Source organism: Furipterus horrens, unplaced genomic scaffold (assembly GCF_987537825.1).
Source record: "Furipterus horrens unplaced genomic scaffold, mFurHor1.1.pri manual_scaffold_17, whole genome shotgun sequence".
NCBI classification, from domain to species: Eukaryota; Metazoa; Chordata; class Mammalia; order Chiroptera; family Furipteridae; genus Furipterus; species Furipterus horrens.
Window position 1 is genome coordinate 53956337 of NW_028327187.1, and position 14647 is coordinate 53970983.

At 39.9% G+C, this 14647-nt stretch overlaps 1 protein-coding gene and 1 long non-coding RNA gene across 4 annotated transcripts in view; one reads left to right on the top strand and one right to left on the bottom strand.

Moving 5' to 3' along the window:
• DNAAF6 (dynein axonemal assembly factor 6) overlaps positions 1 to 5071 on the bottom strand; it is a 114361-nt gene extending 109290 nt beyond the window's left edge. For both annotated transcript variants that reach the window (XM_090264714.1, XM_090264713.1), the window contains exon 1: positions 4593 to 5071. The gene's annotated coding sequence lies outside the window, so the exon portion shown is untranslated. The remainder of the gene's footprint in view (positions 1 to 4592) is intronic.
• The window catches only part of LOC149991019 (uncharacterized), a 30264-nt gene continuing 20445 nt past the window's right edge, over positions 4829 to 14647 (top strand). Inside the window, exon 1 of one of the 2 annotated variants that reach the window (XR_016508590.1) lies at positions 4829 to 4976. This is a non-coding gene — a long non-coding RNA (uncharacterized LOC149991019). Of the gene's footprint in view, positions 4977 to 5175; positions 5442 to 14647 lie in introns of those variants that run through there. The other variant, XR_016508591.1, reaches the window with a different exon arrangement.

The window sequence follows — 14647 nt, forward strand, 5'->3', positions numbered from 1 at the left end:
AGTATCAAAATAAGAAAACAGTACTATGAATTTTTTAAAAGAATTCAAAATTCAAAGGAAATGAAGATTCTACTAGATTTTCACACATTACAAAAAATTTACTAAAATTTATTTAAAAGACATTGAAGTTCATTTGACATAAACATAACATTGGTAAAACTAAATCAAGATGCTTTTTTATGAACTATGCAGTGTCATTTATTTGTAGGGCTATGTTATTTGTGTATTTGATACACATTAAGTTTATCTTGAGCCTGGCAATCAAGGTCCTCCAGGATATAACTCCAACCTAATTTTCTGCCCTTCCATCCTATAATTCTCCTACATGTAATATGCATTTTCTTAAAGACAGAACTACTTATTAAATATACCCAATAATGTTCTGCCCTTTTACCTTGGGGTATATTCTTTCTTTTGCCTAGATTACTCAGGTTGTGTAGTGTAGGGATAAAAAATGTTCTAGAGCCACAATGCTTATATTTGAATCACATTGCCACTTAAATAGGCCAAGAATAAACTTAAACTAAGAAAAAATTAAGTAGGAGTTTCATTAAAAATGTATTGTTAACTTCTGGCCAAGATGGAGGCCTAGACAGACACGCTGCGTCTCCCTCCACAACTAAGAAGGAAAACAACTACCTCAAAACTAGAGACAATGAGAAGTTCCAGAAAATTGAGCTGCATTAAAGTCCAACAAACAAAGATATAAAGAAGAAATACTCATCCAGACAGCTAGGAGGGGCGGAGCTGGGGCAGAGAGGACGCAGTGTGGTAGGGGCAGCAGTGGCAGCAGCGGCAGGCCAGTGGAAAGTGCAGTCACATGTTTTAAAAAGTAAAGTGGGACACCTGGGGAGCACTCCCAGCACCAGACCAGATCACACAGCTCATGGTTTCAGTGCTGGGAAAAATAAAGCCTCATTGCTTCTGACTGTGCAACCTCCCAGTAGGGGTTGGGGCGGAGGAAGAAACTGCTGGTTTCTCAGCAGAGTCCATTTATTTAAAGGGCCCCACAGTCCTAGAACATCTACAAACCCACCCTCTCTGGGAACCATGGCCAGGGCAACAGGCAGAGAGGTGCCAGTCCCATACAGAAGTGGGATAAGTCCCTGGAAAAGGGGCGAGTGCTGAGCAAGTGGCATTGTTTCCTTTCGGACTCCTCCCCCCAAAATACAGCACCACAATGTGGTGAAATGGTCGTCGTGTACTGATGAATATCTAAGGCTCTTCCCCTCAAACGTAACAGGTGTGACAGCTCTACCTAAGACACAGAGGCAAGCAAACACAGGAGCCTGTCAGAATGAGGAGACAGAGAAGTATGGCCCAAAAGAAGGAATGGATCAAGGTTCCATTGGGAGAACTAAGCGTTGAGGAGATAGCCAACCTAACAGATGTAGAATTCAAAACACTGGTGATAAAGATGCTCACAGACTTAACAGATATGCTTAAGTATGGCAAACGCATAAGGGAAGAAGTGAAGGCTATGCTAAATGAAACGAAGGAAAATCCACACAAAACCAATGATGAAGGGAAGGACACCGGCGTTCAAATCAATTATTTGGAATATAATTAAGAAAAAAACAGTCAACCAGTACAAAATGAGGAAACAAGAATTGAAAAAAATGAGGAGAGGGTTAGGAACCTCTGGGACAACTTTATGTGCCAACATCTGAATCATAGGGGTGCCAGAAGGAGAAGAGAAAGAGCGAGAATTCGAAAGCTTATGTGAAAAAAATAATAAAAGAAAACTTCCCAAATTTGGCAAAGGAAATAGACACACAAGTCCGGGAAGCACAGAGAGTGCCAAACAAGCTAGTCCCAAAGAGGACCACACCAACACACATTATAACTAAAATGCCAGGGGTGAAAGATAAAGAGAGAATCTGAAAAGTAGCAAGAGAAAAGCAGAGAGTTGCCTATAAAGGGGTAGCTATAAGATTATCAGCAGATTTCTCAAAAGGAACTTTGCAGGCAAGAAGGGACTGGCAAGAAGTATTCAATGTGATGAAAACCAAGGACCTACAATCAAGACTACTCTATCCAGCAAAGCCATCATTTACAATGGAAGGGCAGATAAAGTGCTCCCAGACAAAATGAAGCTAAAGGAGTTCATCATCACCAAGCCATTATTATATGAAATGTTAAAGGGACTGATTTAAGAAAAAGATCAACGCTATGAACATTAAAACGACAACAAACACAGAACTATCAAAACTGAATCTAAAAAATAAAAACAAAAACAAACAGCAAACAACCAGAACAGGAACAGAATTATAAGTATGGGGATCATTTGGAGGGTTATCGGCTGTGAGGGGGAAGGGGCATAAATGGGGAAATGGTGCAGCAACTAAGAAGCAGAATTGATTGGTACAAAATAGACAGGGGGAAGTTAAGAATAATATAGGAAAGGGTGAAGCCAAAGAAGTTCTATGAACAACCCATGGACATGAATTAAGGGGGTGGGACTGCTGAAGGGAAGGGGGATACTGGGAAGAGGGGAACAAAGGGCAAAAAATTTTGGGACTACTGTAACAACATAATCAATAAAATATACTTACAAAAATGTATTGCTAAATCTTTTATTTGAGATCTTATTATTTAGAAAATAAATTTTCTAGGTTCTTTCTTTTTATTTCTTTCACTCTCATTTGCTAGGCCAATTCCAATAGCAGTATATTTCAGACAGTCTCTAATTTTCCCACATCAACCATATGGCCACAATGAGTTAAAGAACTGGACACTTCAAAACTGGGTCATTACCAAAACATTGGAGCCAGTTAGGGATTAAATAAGCTCAACCAGAATAGCTCCAGATTCATGGCACTGAAGCAATATCAATAACATGGTCATGAAGATTGGGGTCACGCTTTCCTTTTTATTTGCCTTCATTTAGTGTCTACAGAGATGGTTCTTTGATTTGAACTAATTGGAGAGAAGTCTAGGCTAAATTAGTGAAAACTGTGGTTTTTAGACTATTCAGAAAATAATGGTATTTTATTAATTTATACATAGTAAATAAAATAATAAGAAAGAATCACCAAACAATATCCTTTGGGAACTTGCTTAACAGGTAAACCCATATCCCTTTATAAAGTACTATTTATAGCTGAAGATTTCAACGTACTCAAAATCCATTAAATAAACTCTGCATTTCTTTTCCAACTTACATAATGCCTTATTTAGCAACACCTGTATTAAAATTCTTCTGAAAACACAAAAGTGAACATCATCTTTGCCTATGTCTGAATTAAATTATAATATACTGGCTAATAGTTTCACCTTTTTAACATTTTTTCACAACTATACACGTCAATGACTCCATGTCCATTAAAAGTAATTCATCTTGATTTTTACAAAACCAAGAAGGATTTCTTTTTTAAAAAAAAATTATTTGAATTTCACTGCCATTCAATGTACCAAGTCATGAAGAAGTACAGGGACTTAACAGAATTTTGTTACAAATTTAAAATATATTTAATGGAAGATGATTTTTGAAAGTACCTGGAATTTTTCATAAACCTAAAAGTCAAGAAATGAGCTTCTTCTGATTTAATATTTCCTCTATTTATTCCTTATTTTAGCCAGACAACACACCTGTCAATAACTTTTTCCTGTTTTTCTGTTTCATTATCATATTTCACCTCTGTCTAAAAAGTAGATGGGACAGAAAATCTTCCTTCAATACTTTGAAAAATTTTCCCCAAGTCAAGAGGCCTGTTTCCTCCATTTCTTTAAGAAACAGTCTCTGCCCTATATCCTTTTCACAACAGGAAGCTCTTAGGAGAAATGACACCCACCTCTCTGGTCAAATTCAGTTCTCTCCCCTCACTGAAATTTCAGTTTTTGATAGTTTCTCACCTGATGACAGGGATGTACTTTCCCAATTAGCCTTTGATGCATAGCAGGTTTGGTGGGTACAAGTTATCTTTATATGCTACACTCCAGTCCACTAACTATGGACTGACTGCCTCTCACTCCTCAAGGGATCTATCTGATCAAGGTCCGTTGGAACCCTCAGGCTATGACATGTTCACGTTCTCCCACACTGAGCATTTTCCAAGTAACAAGTGGCACAGGCCAGTTTTTTTTTTTTTTTTCAGCTTTATACACCCCCAAAATATATCCCAACCAAGGCGTGCTGTTCCAAGATAAATCATGCCTATACGTGTAAAACAGGATACAGTGGTTGCTCCCACTTCGAGCACCCGGGTTTACACATAATAACACGTAGTTTTCACTCTCAAATTCGTGTTACAACCATTAGTGTGTGAGAGTGAAGTAAAAGGCGTTGGGAAGCCTGCACTTCTTCATTTTGGCTTTCTGACATTCGATCAGCATCCATCCCCTGTATGGTAAGACTGCCCCCTCTCTAACTCACATCCTGTTAAGACTGAATTTTGTTAAAACTTTTTGCTTAGAGTGTCTCAGGCAGGGGAATTTAGGATCTGTTCTATCTGCGACTTGCGGCTTTTGGGGTGGGCGGTGGAGGGTATTTCTCAATGTTTTAAGTATCTGGAGTTGTCCCTACTTTTCTCTGATAGCCACGGGATCTGAGGACCCTTTTTCTTTCCCCACATAAGGTACGGGTTCCTCACCTGTGTCAGTTTTCAGGTTGCAGGTTAGGCTCAGAAAATAGCCCAGAGCTCTGCGTCTGTTGCCTGGGTAACAACTGGTTTCCCCCCGCCCACTCACACCTCCGGGTTCCAGCTTGACGTTCGTGGCCAATCGTGGAAGAGTCTCCTTTGAAACAATACCCAAATCAACCAATCCGAGCGCTTGTATGACAAGGTCAATGGCTGCCCTTTCCACTTAACTAGGTAGACAAGCTAAGCTTGTCTTCGCTAGCGTCACTCCAGCGGGAACCAGTCCACTGTGGAGTCCGGTTATTTCGGCCCGAGTAGGTCCCAGCCCACCTCTCTGGCCGCTCCTTAATTACTTTGGGGCCCTGATAGTGATCGGCAGCCGCGCTAGACACCAAGGTAAGTTTGCAGGGATTTTGTTTGTCAGGGGTCATCCGCAGGATTACTCTTCATTAAGCTTTTCCGTCACCTGAATTTCAGATCGGACAACTCCGGAGCAGCGGGAGCGGAAGTGTAGGCTTAGTGGTCCAGAGGTTCAGAGGTTTTGCTTCCGCTCTACACGCGCTCCCCGTCGTGCCTCTCTACCCCGCGACGGAGACAGAGTTTGGGTTCCGTCCTGGATCAGCGTTCATGTGTGTAGAGTGGGAATCACACTTGTTCCCCGCAGTTGTGGGCAAGTCTTCTGGGTCCGGAGCCGCAGTAGGAGTACCCCTTCGGTCGCCACGTGGGTCCTGTTAGGGAAAGGTGGAGCTCTCCGTGGCTCTCATTCCTGGGGACATCGTAGGGCCCGGTGCTCTACTTTCCCGCCTGAGAGTGGAGAAACACAGCTGTGCTTCCGGCTTGCCAACTGTTTGGCAATCTGAGGTTAGAGGTTCCCATAGATTCCGTGGTTTGGTTTTAATCAAAGGGGAAAAAAGAGATGGCTCAGTAAAATTTTGGAGTATTTGGAACTAATTATTATCTCTGTTCACTGGTAGGATCGTGCATTCATTACTTGTTTTGTAAGCGAGGAGAGATAGAATGATTTTAACGGTTGGCTACTTTTGGCTATCCAGGGTTTGGAATTTGATAATGAATTAAGTAAACTGCTTTCCTTCTTTCTGCTGTCATGTTTTTCTAGCTTTCCCCCGATCTGGCGAAGGGGGAATAGGGAAGCTTGAGTAATTTGTTTATTCTACTTGTTGCCACAGTAAACAAACAAAATGGAGGTAGGATATTTACTATTCGATAAAGTTAAGTTATTGTTTTTTTGGTCAAATTATCTGTACCATGATACCCCTTATCCCCACCCCCCCGTTTTGTTTCTTGCCTTTTATTCCTATAGATTATCAGAGTTTTAAGTGTCTTTACTTTTGTTTCATTAGGTACTTAATGGAGCTTAAGTAATATATGTTATGCTATCTCCTTGCTTGCTTTTTTGTTTCTATACCACCTCATTTTGCATTATTCAAAGTCCATAATGCCTAGCTCATGCTTTTCAGACCTTTTGGCTGCGACTCAGGAACTAAATTCTATATTGTGACCCAGTACATAATACAGATATATATAACTGATAACTATTTTGCAGAATAAGTACTTACTACATGCATTGTACTCAGATACTTTCCGTTATATATATTAAAAAATGTAAATCACAGCCCACAGTTTGAAAAACACTGGCCCTTAGACCTTTGGTTTTCAAGTTTGTGTGTTTAGGAATTAATTAGGACATCTGTTACAAATGCAGATTTCCTTGGCTTGCTCCAGGAACTGACTCTGGGTGTGTGATAGTTTATATAGCATATATAAAGTGCTTGGTACAGTGCCAGTTGTACAAGTATTCAGTAAATAGTAGTTTGAAATAAATGCTTTTTATCTTTAGGGATATAATCACCTCTTCAAAGTTGGGCCTGCTCTTGGCCAGGTGGAATACAATGCTAAGCACTGTATTCTCCACAGTTGAGAAGTTAGGAAGGTAGGGTATGGGTCCTGGATCTGAGATAAATCTTCAAGCATTTGACTTCCTTGGAGAATTTCATAAATACGGAAACTTAGAGCTTAAGGAATACACAGATTACAGAGGTTCAGTTAAGAAAGAACTCACTTGATTGAGTCTGATGTTCCTGTCCATTCTGCCTTAATAGCAGGTCACATCTAGGGGCAGAAGTTGAAATGCAAAGAGGACTTCCCTGTATTGCCTATCCCAGCAGCAGAGGTAAAAGATTTTCCAGCTTTTGACTTCCAGGATGGTTTTAGAGTAATGAAAGTTGAGAGATCTAAAATATTAAGAAAATACACCTAAAAGTTTCTGTGAGTTATAGAAAAAGGGATATAGTTTAGCTAATTATTTTATAATATATAAACTGCTTTAAAACAGTAGTTAGTTTATTAAACCAGCATTAAAGAAATTAAAGATGAAAAATTTCAGTTTGGCTACCAGAATATAACTGATATTTCTGTTCTTTGTGTCTATATGTACCCATATTTTTACATAATCTTCATTTTTGTTTATAAAAGTTTTTGTTCCTTTTATTTGATACTGTCCTGGAAAATTTTCCATGGTTATAGTCTTCATATTTTTTATTATTAATAGCAGCCTAATATTTCATAGAATGAGATGACCATAATTTACTCAGCTTAGGTAAGACAACAATAGAAGTGTTTATTTCCAGTTATTCCATGCAATCTTTAACACTGTGAAGTCTTGGCTATTTAAAATCATTTATATAACTTACTTTCCATGAAACTCAAGAAGAATCCTAAGAGTAAGGTCAGGTATATGGACATGAGTTATGAGTTTTTTTCCCCCTTGAATGTATGGATTTGCCCGTGTAGGTTTCTGTGTCCTGGAGTAGCGGTCATCACCCACAATATTCATTATACATATAAGACTTAGGTTGAATGTATTTTTTACCTAATAAGTATAAACATTTTCAAAATGATTTTCTATTAAAAAATATGAATAATAGCAGATTCAAGCAGATTCGAGTGCCACAGTAACACTCAAGCTGATTAGCTTTCTTTATGAATAATTATGAATGTGTTTTCATTTATAATTAAAAACATTTTTTAGTATTCACTTTCTCCCACAACCACATCAAAATTATAATTAAACTACAGAACAACCATCATTCAGAACCACCTGAAATATGGCTGAATGGAAGTACTACAACTAAGGAATTAAGGAAGAAGCCACATTGAGACTGGTAGGAGGGGCAGAGACTAGGGCAGAGATGTGGAACGGGCTGATTCTACACCCACATATTGCTGATAAAAATTGGGAGGAATATCTTTGTTGCAGAGGTCCCTCGCTGAGGAATGACCAGTCACAGCCCACACCAGGGACCCTATCCCATCATTCCATGCTAGGAAAAGAAGTCCCATAACTTCTGGCTGTAAAATCAAGTGGGGATTGAGGCTGAGGGAAACACAGGGCTTCTGGAGTCCCAGGCAGTTCCTCTTAAAGGACCCACACACTTACTCAGACTCCCTCCCTCTGAGCTTCAGCACCAGGGCAGCAGCTTGAAAGATACCAGAGACATGGGAGAGGATCTGAATTATCTGGCATCAGGGTGAGAACTGGGGGAACAGCTTTTTCTGAGACAGAAGTGATGGCAGAGGCCAAAGTTCCTTGGCTGAGCCCTCCCCATACAGAGCCAGAAGGCAGGTGCCCTATCTGAGTCTACATCAACCTGGCTTACACTGTTTGCCCTACCCTGGTGATTCCCTGAAACACCACCCCACCCAAATTTATGCACCCCCCCAAGCCATTTCCAGCGGCTTTTCCATACAAATGGCCTGCCTTGGCTCCTTCTTTAGATATTCCTAAAATATTTGAAACAGGCAACATCTGGCTTCAGCATGCCCTTATCTCTTGCTAAGTTGCCCTAGGCCTGGCACTAATAGCAGTCTGCCTTGGTTTGCAGCTAGGCCTCTCCCAGGTACCTTGAAGCCCAGCATAAGTAGCAGCCATCTGCAGATCGCTTTGTAGCTTATGCTGGGTGACACCGGGTAGAACATATGGAGCAGCTGACCTTGGCCTGCACCTCCCAGGAGGTCCCAGAGCAAGTGCACCCAGTGGACAGCTCCAGACTATTCTGAAGCATCACCAGCCAACCACCACAAGTGACACACTCAAGGGGCAAACTTGATGGGCACCAGAGCCCCACTGAAGTAAGTCCTACCCTGTGGGTTTGGCCTTGCACATTTCATCCTTCATGGTGGTCAGAGGTCAGTCAGTAGGTATGGTGCTAGCCAGGACTTGCAGCTGATTGGTCTGGGGGTAAATCCCTCCCATGGATGTGCCAACAGCAATCAAGGCCCAAATACAACAGCAGTTTCTGTTTCCCTCAGCCTGAATCCCCACTGGTCTTTAGAGCCAGAAGATACAAGGACTTACCTTCCTGGCACTGGAACTCTGAGCTGGGGGGCCTGTTGTGGGGTTGGGACGCCTTACTCCCAAGATATCCCACCCCCAGTTTTTATCTGCCACATGTGGGTGTGGGACTAGCACATTCCATGTCTGCGCCCCTCATACCAGTTTCCATGTAGTTTCTTCTTTAATTCTGTAGTTGTAGGGCTTCCATTCAGCTTGATTTCTGGTGGTTCTGAATAATGGTGGTTCTGTAGTTTAGTTGTAATTTTGATGTGGTTATGTGTGGTGGAGAGCCATGTTTATTTACCTAGGCCACCATCTTAGCTTTCTTTTATGTAGTGATTTTTTTGAATTATAATTTGAAACCCATTTTATGTTCACTCTCTGGGTCAGCTAAAAGAGTGCTCCATAAATATCCCTGATTTATTGATCTACTGAGAGCAAGGAGAACCCCAGGCTTTATGTTTTGGAAAGCTGTCATATAGCACTTTACATGAAATTAAATTATACAAAGTAATATATGTGGAGGGCCCATTATAAACTTATTTAGAAACATTTAGTTACTTAATTGAACTGCAAGACGTTTAGAGATGAGGATACTGAGACTCCAATGCATTTAAAGTGTCTAGCTCAGTATGATCACCAAAAGAAAAATGATGAAGCAAGATTAATGGCAGTGGCACTCATTAAATTGTTTTCTTCTGTCCAATTCTTGAGACAGCCCCATTTAGGTCCGACTGCTAGGCAGAGAACACCTATCTGCTCATTTCCAGGAACCTTTTGAATATGTTCCAATGATTTCTTTGGGTATAGTGGATTTTCTGCAGAAACCCTTTACCATCCATTGTTTCTTTCTTTGAACATGTGTATTTGCATTAAGGTATCCAATATAGAATTGTAATGTGGGACCAACATAAAAAGCTATAGTTTTGTCAACTTTAAGGTTTATAATTAGGCAGTATGGATAAGAAAAGATCACTCTGAAGATAAATAGAGGTTGGCTGGAGGAACTCAGCAGTAATAGAGACAGATATTCCTACTCTTAGGCACATACATGGAGTATATATTTGTTTTCCATTTTACTAAAGCAGTGTTATGTATACATAGGGAAGTTAAAGTGTGCTTAGGTCCTGTTTGTAAAAAAGGATAGGGAATACTAATTTCAGGTTTTGTTAGAAAAACATGAATTTGTATGTTAAAAGAGTTCAAGAGAAACTCATAAATATTAATATAATTAGAATATGTAGCTTTACAATGCAGGAAAGCTAAAGGGAATAGAGTAAATTCCATTCATCTAAATATTCAGAAAAAAGATAAGAGATACATACAATATAGCAAATAAAAAACACACAATAACCCTGGCTGGTGTAGCTCAGTGGATTAAGCATTGGCCTGCGAACAAAGTGTCACTGGTTCGATTCCCAGTCAGGGCACATAACTAGGTTGCACGTCAGGTCCCCAGTTGGAGGCGCGAGTGAGAGGCAGCCACACAGTGTTGTATCTCTCCCTCTCTTCTTTCCCCTCTCTCTAAAAATAAATAAATAAACAAATACATTATTTTAAAAAACACAATAAAATGGAAGAATTAACTCCTATTGTATCAGCAGTCAATATAAATGCAAATGAATTAATTTAACTCATTAAGAGAATCTTAGATTGGATTAAATTTTTTTCATCTTGCTATTTACAAAAACCATACGTAAAAGGACACAAAAATGTTGAAAACAAGAGAATGGAAAATAATACACAAGGCAGATACAAACCAAAAAAGTGATGAAACAGCATTAATGTCAGAAAAAATATATATAATTTAAGGTAATTTATTTATTTATTTTTTAAATTTATTTTTATTGTTTTTCTATTACAGTTGTCCAACTTTTTCCCCCATTGTTCCCCCCCACCCAGCCCACCTCTTCTCCCACAGTCAATCCCCACCTTGTTGTACATGTCCATGGATTATATATACTAGTTCCTTGACTAAACACTTCCCCACTTCTCTCCTGCCAGCCCCCCTGGTACTCTGTTCCTTATTGACATGCCTCTGGTTCAGTTTTGCTCATTTGTTTGTGTTGTTCATTAGTTTTCTGTATTAGGCTTATTTTGCTAAGCATAATCCTCTCTAGTTCCATCCATGTTATCGCAAATGGCAGGAGTTCCTTTTTTCTTTCTGATGCATAGTATTCCATTGTGTAAATGTACCACAGTTTTTTGATCCACTCATCTACAGATGGGCATTTAGGCTGTTTTCAGCACTTGGCTATTGTAAACAGCGCTACTATGAACATAAGGGTGCATAAGTTCTTTTGAATTGGGGTTTCACGGTTCTTTGAGTATAATCCTAGCAGTGGAATCACTGGTTCAAAAGACAGTTCCACTATTAGTTTTTTGAGGATATTCCATATTGTTTTCCATAGTGGCTGCGCCAGTCTGATCTTCCACCAGCAGTGCACTAGGGTTCCCTTTTCTCCACATCCTCGCCAGCACATGTTGTTTGTTGATTTGTTGGTGATGGCCATTCTGACTGATGTAAGGTGGTATCTCATTGTGTTTTTTGTTTGCATCTCTCTTATAGCTAGTTATGTTGAGTATTCTTTCATATGCCTATGGAACCTCTGTGTGTCCTCCTTGGAAAAATGTTTGTCCAAGTCTTTCTCCCAGTTTTTTTTTATTTTAATTTTTTTAAGTTTATTTTATCGATTATATTGTTACAATAGTTCCAACTTTTTCCCCTTTACTACCCTCCATCCAGCACCCCCCCACAGCAATCCCCTCCAAGTCCATACCCATGGCTCGTACATACAAGCTCTCCCGCTTCACCCTTTCATATATTCTTTTTCTTCTTCTTTTTTTAATAAGTGATTAAATAATTTTTTTAATAATAAAAATAACAATCCCTCGCTCTCAGATATTAAGACCATTTATAATCTTATAAAGGACAATGGACGAAGGTCTCAAGCTCCTCTAGCTGCTTCAAGCTGGACATGGTCATCGTCCTACCTACCCTTGGGTCCAGACATCCCTAATAAGAGTGGGGATGTGGAGGGGAGGATGGCCTTCCCACATGGGGAAGAATCGTGCCGACTCCAGGTCAGTTGGCTGTCCCCGGAAAATGGCATGCTTGGTTTAACAGGCTGGCATCCTTGTTGTATTCTGGGGACAACAAATTTGGCAAAAAGGGTTAAAAGACATCATTCACTCCATAACTACTAGATGACAAAAAGCAGGGATTAATTTTTCAATGTCCCACATTAGGGGAAAAAAAGGGGGGGGCTTCTTTGGAGGAAGGTGTGCCAGGCACATCACACCTGTTCAAAACCCCTTTGCCCATTATACTTAGTTTGGGCTGAGGGAAGTATTTTAGGTTTTCCCCCCCTCTCAGACCTCTGGGCCCTTTCGGTCCAGGCCATCAGGATAGAAAAGAGGAACCAGTTTTAAAGGTAAACCCACAGACCACCCCATTCTTCACCAACCCAGCCACTTAGTTCAGCCAAACCATTGAGACTCAGGAGGCAGTGCTGCAGACAGGATTGAGTGAGGCATATACGTACAGACAATCACTCAGGTAATGAGATCATAGGCTTATGCCCTTTGAAAACAGAAAACACATGTTAATTTATGTAACATAACCCACAAACAAATCTCTAAATCTGTAAGGCTGTCTTATTGGAAAGACATCCAGTTGCAAGGCACTTGACATTCTTCTTGCCTGTAAATTAAATATCTTTGATGATACCACATAGTTTAACTTTCAAGTGAAAACATATTTTAAATGAAAAGAAACTTTAAAGACGATTAGCTGCACTACTTTACAGTCCACCACTGAGCATTGTGATTTTCCTTGAATCGCGATTTTTCTCCCTAAGATTACCTTCTTTGTCATTAAAGGGACTGCATTAAGTCCATTTTTAATTTATCCTGTTCATTTGCATAAACACAACAAGAGCAGCAAATGATCACTTATGATGTTTAGTTCTGCTTTGCTGGAACTTGAGGAAAGTACATTTAGGGTGACCTTCAGTCTGCCCTTCAGGGCACAGAAGCTGAGCCACATACCTGGAATTCAGCCTTGCCTGTATACATCTGTCTTTTCCAAGTCCTTCTGGTTTTCCATTGTGCCTTAAGGTCCCTTCTAGCCATCTTTCAGGAAAACAACCTTCATTCCTTCCTTGGAAAGATTGCTATGGACCGCACAACAAACCACGGTACCAGGCCTTTTATCTCGCGGGTTTTTATTACCTTCGAAAGTCATTCCCAGTTCCTCAGGGCTTTTTGGTAACAACCAGATCCCAAGCATGTCTCCTTTAGGCATCACATTCCAGTCAAAGACTTGGTAAAAAAAAACCTATATTAATGACTGGTTTTATTAGTTTTATGCAAAAAAAAACTTATGTCATTACTTATTCTTCAGAATGCCAAACTCTGGAGGGATCAAATAGGGAGAAAAATATATAATGTGAAGGAAAATCCTAGTCCTAATATTCACTGAACTGGCATTTCCATTCTTCATATTTTCATTTTTCCCCACTAAAAAATTTTCTGTTTGTTTTTCCATTATAGTTGTCCCACTTTATTCCCACTCTTGCTTCCCTGCACCCTGCCCCTTTCTTCCCGCACATTCAGTCCCCACTCAGTTGCCCATGTCCGTGGGTCATCTATAGATGTTCTTTCATTAGACCCTTCCCCTCTTTCCTCCTTCTCTCCCTCCCACCTCCCCCCTTGTTACTGTTATTCTACTCCTTGTTTACATACCTCTGTTTCAATTTTGCTCATTCGTTTTTGTTGTTCATTAGTTTCCTGTAATAGGTGACAGCATAAGGTATTTTTCTTTCGTTGCCTGGCTTATTTCGCTAAGCATAATTCTCTCTAGTTCCATTCATGTTGTTGCAAATGGCAAAAGTTCCTTCTTTCTTTCTGCTACATAGTACTCCATTGTGTAAATGTACCACAGTTTTTTGACCCACTCATCTACAGATGGGCACTTAGGTTGTTTCCAACACTTGGCTATTGTAAATAGTGGTGCTATGAATGTTGGGGTCCATAGGTTCTTTTGAATTCGTGCTTCAGGATTTTTTGGATATAATCCTAGCCATGGAATTGCTGGTTCAAAAGGCAGTTCCATTTTTAGTTTTTTGAGGAAATTCCAAACTGTTTTCCATAGTGGCTGCACCAGTCTGCATTCCCATCAACAATGTACCAGGGTTCCCATTTCTCCACATCCTGTCCAGCACAAGTTGTTTGTGCTTTGTTGATGATGGCCATTCTGACTGCTGTGAGGTGGTATCTCATTGTGGTTTTTATTTGCATCTCTCTGATGGCTAGTGATGTTGACCATTCTTTCATATGTCTATGGACCCTCTGTATATCCTCTTTGGAGAAGTGTTTGTTCAGGTCCTTTGACCATTTTCTAATTGGGTTGTCTGTCCTCTTGGTGTTGAGTTGTATGAGTTCTTTATATATTTTGGAGATCAATCCCTTGTCTGAGATATCATTGGCAAATATATTTTCCCATATGGTTGGTTTCCTTTTCATCTTGCTGATGTTTTCTTTAGCTGAGCAGAAACTTTTTAGTTTGATGTAGTCCCATTTGTTTATTCTTTCCTTTATTTCCCTTGCCTTAGGAGATATATCAGTGAAAATGTTGCTACGTGGGATATCTGAAATTTTCCTGCCTATGTTTTCCTCTAGGACTTTTATGGTGTCATAGCTTACATTTAAG